This window comes from Mus musculus, chromosome 3, assembly GCF_000001635.26.
Source record: "Mus musculus strain C57BL/6J chromosome 3, GRCm38.p6 C57BL/6J".
NCBI classification, from domain to species: domain Eukaryota; kingdom Metazoa; phylum Chordata; class Mammalia; order Rodentia; family Muridae; genus Mus; species Mus musculus.
In genome coordinates, this window is record NC_000069.6 from 50,832,727 (window position 1) to 50,838,929 (window position 6,203).

A 6,203-nucleotide genomic window follows, 5' to 3' on the forward strand; every position below is an offset into this window, starting at 1 on the left:
TGGAATGGGTTGCAATAACGAGCCAGAGACCAGTCATTTCCAGTTACAGTGCTGTGTCAGGCCTTGTGCTGGTTCTTAAAGCCATTCAGGGTGCCTCAGGGCACCCAGTCTCTAGAGTTCACACAATCCAAGCTGTCATGTTCCTCTGTACCAAGCTAGAGGACAAGGAGAATATGATTAAGCATGGACACAAGGCCAACCCAAGATCTACAAGATCCACCTCTCAAACTAACGGGATTTACTTAGATTAATGCAAATACATCTGAAAGCATGGGGCTTAGAAATGACCCAACTCAGATGACTGTGTTGACTTATACATAAACAATCATAACCTCCTGGACACAAAGCAGGAACTTTGCTGGTAGTGCCTCACGGTGCTTAGCCTGCCTCTTAGTCATTATCATTTGTATAAAATAAGAGAATTTACCGGGTACTAGAAAAGAAGACATGATTTGGTGATTTGAATGAGAATTATTCCCATAGATTCATATATTTGAATATCTGGCTCCCATCTGGTTGAACTGTTTAGGAAGGATTAGGAGGTAAGAGCTTATTGGAGGAGATTACATCACTGGGGATGGGCTTTGAGCTTTCAAAAGCCCAGAACAGGGCCTGTCTCAGTCTCTTTCTTTCTCCTGCCTTTGGACTAGGTGGTAACTTCAAATACTGTTGCACCACCGTGCCTACTGCTCATCATCATAATAGGCATGGGCTAACTCTATGAAACTGTAATAAATCTCCCAATTAAATAGTTTCTTTTCTAAATAGCCATGACCATGGTGTCTCTTCACAGCAATAGAGCAGTAACTAAGTCAATGATCTACAATGAAAAAGAAAAACAATTAGAAAAAAAATGACCTAGAAATAACACAGTCTGTAGGCTTACTGACCAGCATATTAAAATTATTGTTATATGTCTACCCCATATTTCGGATAGCTAGAGGAAAACTATATATTTTCGTAAAAATACAAAAATTTTATTTAAAACACAATAAAATCCCAGCTATAAAAATATAATGACTAAGATGAAGAAAACATCAAATACAATTAACAGCAAGTTAGACAAAGCAGAAGAAAAAGAATGCATGTAAAGATAACTATAAAGACCACTGAATGTAATCCAGAGAGAAAGGTAACTTTGTTTTTTTTTATTAGATATTTTCTTTATATACATTTCAAATGCTATCCCGAAAGTTCCCTGTACCCTCCCACTGCCTTGCTCCCCTGCCCACCCACTCCCACTTCTTGGCCCTGGCGTTCCCCCATACTGAGGCATATAAAGTTTGCAAGACCAATGGGCCTCTCTTCCCAATGATGGCCAGCTAGGCCATCTTCTGATACATATGCAGCTAGAGATACGAGCTCTGAGGGTACTGGTTAGTTCATATTGTTGTTCCACCTATAGGGCTGCAGACCCCTTCAGCTCAAGAGGTAACTTTGTAATGCATAGGACAACAATAACCTCTAAAAGGACTCTACTCAATTAGTATCCAACTGAGATGAGAAAGAAAATAGAAGAAAATTAAATAATTGCTGAATTTATTTAACACTTGATAAAAATATAAATCTATAAACCCAAGAAGCTACACAAGCCCTGAACCTTAAAACATAAATGCACAAAGGTTCACTGTAGTAAATTACTTAAAGCTAGCTCTGAAGAAAAGAATCTTAAAATCATCCAGCATATAGAAAAGTATTGTAGAGAGAAGAAAACTAAGAATGCAAGGGACTTCCCCTTGTAAGGGGGCTTCCAATCAACAACATATAGCTGGAGCATCACAGACGAGGGTAATGAAATACTGAAAGGTGAATAGAAGGCAATCTAGAATTCCACACTCAAAGGATGAAGACGAAATAAGGAATTTTCAAAGGGCTGATGAAAAAGCTCAGCAGGTAAACCATGCTTGCTGCTCTTGCCCAGGACTAGAGTTCAGTATCCCTGACCTGCATCATGCAGCTCGAAGGCTCCTATAACTTCAGATCCAATGCTTTCTTCTGGCCTCTGTGAGCACCCACATGTACATTCGCTCATATGCTCACTCACATGCACATATGCACACACAATTTAGCTAAGTAGTGAACTAATTAAACTTAATTAAAATCTTTCTTAAAAGATTTTTGCAAACTCATAAAGACCTCATCTACAAGAAATATTAAAGAATGCTGCTTAGGGTGAAGGAAAGAAACAGTCAATAAGAACACAGATCTATATGAAGGATTAGTCGTTCCAGAAATCAGATGTGTATAGGGAAGTATGAAGGCTCTCATCTTAGTTCTGAAGTGGTCCTCAATCTGCTTAAAGTAGAAACTGTAACAGTGCTTTGTAGTTTGTGACACTGGAGAACCTGACCTGCACAGAGTCCACAAGGCTAGAAATGGAAACATATGGTTTTCTATACATCCATAATAATAATACATTCAAACACAAATACATACAGTAATGTGGTGTTCATTGTTGAGAAGCAAGGTTGGTGTGCATATTGTGAACAATGCAACAAACACTGAAAATTCAAACAAAGAACAAGAGCTGGCAATCCAAATAAGAAGTCAAAGAGAAATCAGCTCATCACAAACAATGTGAAAGAGAGAAAGTAAAACAGAACAAAGAGCTCATGGCACTAAAAGAAAACACATCCAAGGAGGTGGAAGATCTTAAGACAACTACATCAATAATCACATTAAATGTAAATGGCTCAAACATCCCAATCAAAAGGGAGAGATGATTAATCAATTTTTAAAAAGCAAAATCCATTAGTATTCATATTTAATCATACTTCCATGTAGTATGTAATATGTTTAAAAAAAAAACAACATGATTTTCAAAAGAACCCCAATTTAAGAATCAGGACAGGAATGGTTTAAAAGAATGGTGGAAACCCAAATGCTAATAGCAGTCAAATAGCATGAACAACCTGGCAGAGTTTCATTTAAGAAGCTCTTGCAGGCTGGCGAGACGGACCAGGTGGTAAAATTCCTTACCACCAAGCTTCACAGCCTTGAGTCCCATCCCTGAGAGCCACATGATGGGGGAAAAAAGTCACTCTCATAAGTTGTCCTCCAACTTCCACTCACATGGTATATGCATATACACACAAACACACCCCCACACATATGCACAATAACTAAAGTAATTTTTGACACTAGAAGTTCTGGCTACTTCTTTGTTTAAAAATAACGTCTTAGATGCTTTGTCTCTTTTAATTTGAGAGCTGTCTGTGAGGATGAAGGTCACACAGTCACACCTTTGTGCTTATAGAAGAATGAAAGCTGAAATTAGGAGATAAAAACACCTCTCTTTGTATTTTATTTCTTTTGAGTTCTTTTTTTTCCTGTTGACTGAACAGTAAAAGAAAACAGCAGCACAATCATGAGGTCTTTCTGCTCAGTACACCAGCCTCATCATCGATCCACCATCACCGAGTATATAAAGCAATGTTTGCTCCAGTGGCTCTGTGCTCCCCTCCAAATAAATAGATAGAGGGTTGGAAACAGATGCCTACAAAGGTAAATTTAAGAGAAAATGCACTTTAAGTTGTTTCATTTTCCCACTCTCCATCTCTCATAAGTAACATGTAGCTGGACTGGATTGTTTCATTATGCAAGATTGATGGAATATTTTTGGTTAATTTAAAGTTTTCTCTCGAGTTATCTTTTAAGGGCATTTGTTCCTGTACAGTGATAGGGTGACATTAAAATGGCTAAATACATAAATATTCAACAGCATGACCTGTGCCTCACTTAACTATAGTCTATTTTCTCGTGAACTAAGGTATATAAGTCCTTCTAAAATTGTTAAGTGCAGAGTAAGGCCAAGGTGGGAGGATGTAAAGCAGTGTGAGGAACCAGATGTGGTCCAACTGGGAGTAAAAGTGGAATGAAGTACAAGATCTGTGCGTGTCCGAGTTTGGATAAAGAGAGTGAACAAGGGAAGGAATCCCAGCACCTAGACATCAGGTACAAAATAATAGTAATAGTAGTAGTAATAATAATAATAATAATAATAATAATAATAATAATAATAATAATAACTATTATTATTGTTGTTGTTGTTATTATTATTATAATACAAGAAAAGGTGAACAGGGAGTGATATGTCCATTGAGTGAATCCAAGTTGCAATTGTGGCTAGACAAAAAGATAAAAGAAGACATTCAATTTCAGGGGCAGTTTTGGCAGTAAAGTGGCAGAAAGTGTAGTAGCTCGGGAGACAAGTTCAGAGAGCTGCAGCTTCCAAGTGGTCCTCAAGGACACCCCAAGCAAGCAAACCTGTCTGGCATCCAGTAGAGACTGAAAGGCTCCCACCCCTTTCTAGAACTGAGAACTCTGGAGCAGGCATTTACCCATCCTCAGCCCTAGACTGAGGTGCTGCACGTCTCATGAATATCTAGATGAATATCTAGAAAGAACACCAACAGCACAGACGATGAAGGGGAAAGCAGTCAGAAGAAACTTTTAAAAACCTGGTGTGTGCCTTTCATCCCAGCATCCCTGAGGCAGAAGTAGAGGCAAGAGAATCTCTATGAGTGTGAGTTCAGCCTGGTCTACTTAGTGAGTTCCAGGACAGCTACACAGTGAAACCCTGTCTCATAAAAAAAGTTTTAAAAAGAAAAGAAAGGAAAAGAAACTGATTCTCAGGCGTATGTGAACCCACAAACCAATATTCTAATCTCTATTTTTTTTAAACTTTTTATTGTGAATTTTACATCATGCACTCCAGTCTCACTCATCTCCCTCCCTTCATACCCACCCTCCACCCTTGCTACCTCCCCTACAACAGAGAAAAAAAAATCTCATTGTAGAAGCTGTAATGTGTCACAGTGTGTCCCACAGTATACCGTTTTCAGGGCCACCTCTCCTGTACTCAGACCCTCAGGGCTGGCTCTCCCACACCACATCACCAGGGTCAACTCTACTGTGCTGCCCAGCTGAGGTTCAAGGCCTGATCTCTCAAGTGCTGTAGCAGATACGGGGACAGGGACAACACTCCTGCTCTTTTGACCCCATTGGGCCAGCTCTCTTGCCCACTGAAGGTGGAAGGGCAGAAGAAAGGGAAGGGGGTCTGTCCTTCGTCCATGCCACCTCAGCACAGACAAGGGGAAAGGCCAACACTCCCATGTTCACACCCTCTAGTCCAGCTCACCCATGCCCCCACCACCAGGGTAAAGTCTAATGTGCTTCCCAGGCAAGGTACAGGGCCTGGTCTCCCAAGTGCTGTACAGGCTGAAGGAGAAGGTATTTCTTCTTGCCAACACACAAGAGACAAGTAGCATGGCCAGCTCTCCCCCAACTCATATCCTTGGGCCTGGCTCACTCACCCACAACTCTCACAGAGTGCAGGGTCAGTTTCTGGAGTACTAATATAGCTGGTTAGGAACAGGATCAGCTCTCCTGCTTTCATATCCATGGGACCAGCTCTCCCAGAATGCCCTGGAGAGGGGTGGGGCCAGTTCTGTACAGCCCTCAGACACCAACATGTCCCCAGGGCAGCAGACCAAACCAGGCTCGTCTACCTGGCCTTTGAAGGTAACAGACCCCTGCAGTTGCAGGGCCAAAAGCCTAGTCATGACCTCTGGTGGCATCACCAGCTGCTCAGGTCAGGCTGTTTCTCACTACCCTCAAGTCTCTAGTTCTGTCTCTCTTCATTGTGCCCACATCCTTCTGTTTCTCATTCTCTTTAGTTTCTCCACCTCTTACCCTCTTAGTGGTGCCCAGAGTCTCTGAGTGTCTCAGGTCATCTCAGGAATGGCCTCACTCGTGCATTATGGCCCTAAGCAAAGGTAATCTTAGACATGGTCAGCACCCCCAGACTTGCTTGGTGGTGGCATGGTTGTCTCAGGCTCACTTTTTTTCAGGAAGTGTTAGGTTCCTAATCATTTGCCAGATGTTCACTGGTCAGAACACTGAGTGTAGACATGGCTTCTCTCTTCTCTGCCACTGACTGATGTACGTGTGACACAGCAGCCATACCTCTAATGCCTCTAGGGGTGGGGCTAATATCCATTCTATACATGAGAACAAGGCTCAAATCCTTGTACCCAATGATGTATAAACAAGACCTTGTCTAACATCAAAGCCCAACTTGGTTTTCCTAAACCACAGCATTAGGATCCCTGGAGGCTCACTGGAGATAAACCGTCTTTGCAGATCTCATTCCCACACCTGAGTCCCAATACATAAACTCCTTCTGCCAGCCTAATGAGAAC

General features: G+C 41.4%; 1 non-coding gene across 1 annotated transcript; it reads right to left on the minus strand.

Annotated features, from left to right (window-relative positions):
• Positions 1 to 5,854: 5,854 nt before the first annotated feature.
• Positions 5,855 to 5,989, minus strand: Gm24503. The gene has a single exon (XR_003954814.1). It is a non-coding gene; the product is annotated as a small nucleolar RNA SNORA17 (small nucleolar RNA).
• Positions 5,990 to 6,203: the final 214 nt, after the last annotated feature.